This window comes from Cornus florida, unplaced genomic scaffold, assembly GCF_030987335.1.
Source record: "Cornus florida cultivar Cherokee Brave unplaced genomic scaffold, ASM3098733v1 CherokeeBrave_3.0.0_Hap2_scaffold_97, whole genome shotgun sequence".
Taxonomy (NCBI): domain Eukaryota; kingdom Viridiplantae; phylum Streptophyta; class Magnoliopsida; order Cornales; family Cornaceae; genus Cornus; species Cornus florida.
The window spans coordinates 80,001-82,500 of NW_026775931.1; positions in this window are offsets into that span (position 1 = coordinate 80,001).

A 2,500-nucleotide genomic window follows, 5' to 3' on the forward strand; every position below is an offset into this window, starting at 1 on the left:
CGATTTGGAGGTCCCCCGAGTTAATTTTGCCCATTACGACTCCTCGCCCGCACGCTCGTGCACCCCGGCGTGCACGTGGGCATCGTATGCTAAAAAATGAAGTGTGGAGTTTGGGTTCGGAAATTTTATGGGAGCTTCCTAGAAGCCTAAGAAATGCTTTGCTCGAGACGGATTTTGATTTGGAGGTCCCACGAGTTAGTTTTGGCCCATTATGACTCCTCGCCCGCACGCTCAAGCACCCCGGCGTGCACGTGGTCATCGTATGCTAAAAAATGAAGTTTGGAGTTTGGGTTTGAAAATTTTATGCGAGCTTCCTAGAAGCCTAAGAAATGCTTTGCTCGAGACGAATTTCGATTTGGAGGTCCCCCGAGTTAATTTTGCCCATTATGACTCCTCGTCCGCACGCTCGTGCACCCCGACGTGCACGTGGGCATCGTATGCTAAAAAATGAAGTTTGGAGTTTGGGTTTGAAAATTTTATGGGAGCTTCCTAGAAGACTAAGAAATGCTTTGCTCGAGACGGATTTCGATTTGGAGGTCCCCCGAGTTAATTTTGCCCATTATGACTCCTCGCCCGCACGCTCGTGCACCCCGACGTGCACGTGGGCATCGTATGCTAAAAAATGAAGTTTGGAGTTTGGGTTTGAAAATTTTATGGGAGCTTCCTAGAAGACTAAGAAGTGCTTTGCTCGAGACGGATTTCGATTTGGAGGTCCCCCGGGTTAATTTTACCCATTATGACTCCTCGCCCGCACGCTCGTGCACCCCGACGTGCACGTGGGCATGGTATGCTAAAATTGAAGTTTGGAGTTTGGGTTTGAAAATTTTATGGGAGCTTCCTAGAAGCCTAAGAAATGCTTTGCTCGAGACGGATTTCGATTTGGAGGTCCCCCGAGTTAAGTTTGCCCTTTATGACTCCTCGCCCGCATGCTCGTGCACACCGGCGTGCACGTGGGCATCGTATGCTAAAAAATGAAGTTTGGAGTTTGGGTTCAGAAATCTTATGGGAGCTTCCTAGAAGCCTAAGAAATGCTTTGCTCGAGACGGATTTCGATTTAGATTTCCGCCGTGTTAATTTTGCCAATTACGGCTCCTCGCGCGCACGCTCAAGCACCCCGACGTGCACACCGGCGCGCACGTGGGCATCGTATGCTAAAAAATGAAGTTTGGAGTTTGGGTTTGAAAATTTTACGGGAACTTCCTAGAAGCCTAAGAAATGCTTTGCTCGAGACGGATTTCGATTTGGAGGTCCCCCGAGTTAATTTTGCCCATTACGACTCCTCGCCCGCATGCTCGTGCACACCGGCGTGCACGTGGGCATCGTATGCTAAAAAATGAAGTTTGGAGTTTGGGTTTGAAAATTTTATGGGAGCTTCCTAGAAGACTAAGAAGTGCTTTGCTCGAGACGGATTTCGATTTAGATTTCCGCCGTGTTAATTTTGCCAATTACGGCTCCTCGCGCGCACGCTCAAGCACCCCGACGTGCACACCGGCGCGCACGTGGGCATCGTATGCTAAAAAATGAAGTTTGGAGTTTGGGTTTGAAAATTTTACGGGAACTTCCTAGAAGCCTAAGAAATGCTTTGCTCGAGACGGATTTCGATTTGGAGGTCCCCCGAGTTAATTTTGCCCATTACGACTCCTCGCCCGCACGCTCGTGCACCCCGGCGTGCACGTGGGCATCGTATGCTAAAAAATGAAGTTTGGAGTTTGGGTTCGGAAATTTTATGGGAGCTTCCTAGAAGCCTAAGAAATGCTTTGCTCGAGACGGATTTTGATTTGGAGATCCCACGAGTTAGTTTTTGCCCATTATGACTCCTCGCCCGCACGCTCAAGCACCCCGGCGTGCACGTGGGCATCGTATGCTAAAAAATGAAGTTTGGAGTTTGGGTTCGGAAATTTTATGGGAGCTTCCTAGAAGCCTAAGAAGTGTTTTGCTCGAGACGGATTTCGATTTGGAGGTCCCCCGAGTTAGTTTTGCCCATTATGACTCCTCCCCCGCACGCTCAAGCACCCCCGCGTGCACGGGGGCATTGTATGCTAAAAAATGAAGTTTGGAGTTTGGGTTTGGAAATTTTATGGGAGCTTCCTAGAAGCCTAAGAAGTGCTTTGCTCGAGACGGATTTCGATTTGGAGGTCCCCCGAGTTAATTTTGCCCATTATGACTCCTCGCCCGCACGCTTAAGCACCCCCGCGTGCACGTGGGCATTGTGTGCTAAAAAATGAAGTTTGGAGTTTGGGTTTGTAAATTTGATGGGAGCTTCCTAGAAGCCTAAGAAGTGCTTTGCTCGAGACGGATTTCGATTTGAAGGTCCCCCGTGTTAATTTTGCCCATTACGGCTCCTCGCCCGCACGCTCAAGCACCCCGGCGTGCACGTGGGCATTGTATGCTAAAAAATAAAGTTTGGAGTTTGGGTTTGGAAGTTTTATGGGAGCTTCCTAGAAGCTTAAGAAGTGTTTTGCTCGAGACGGATTTCGATTTGGAGGTCCCCCGAGTCAAT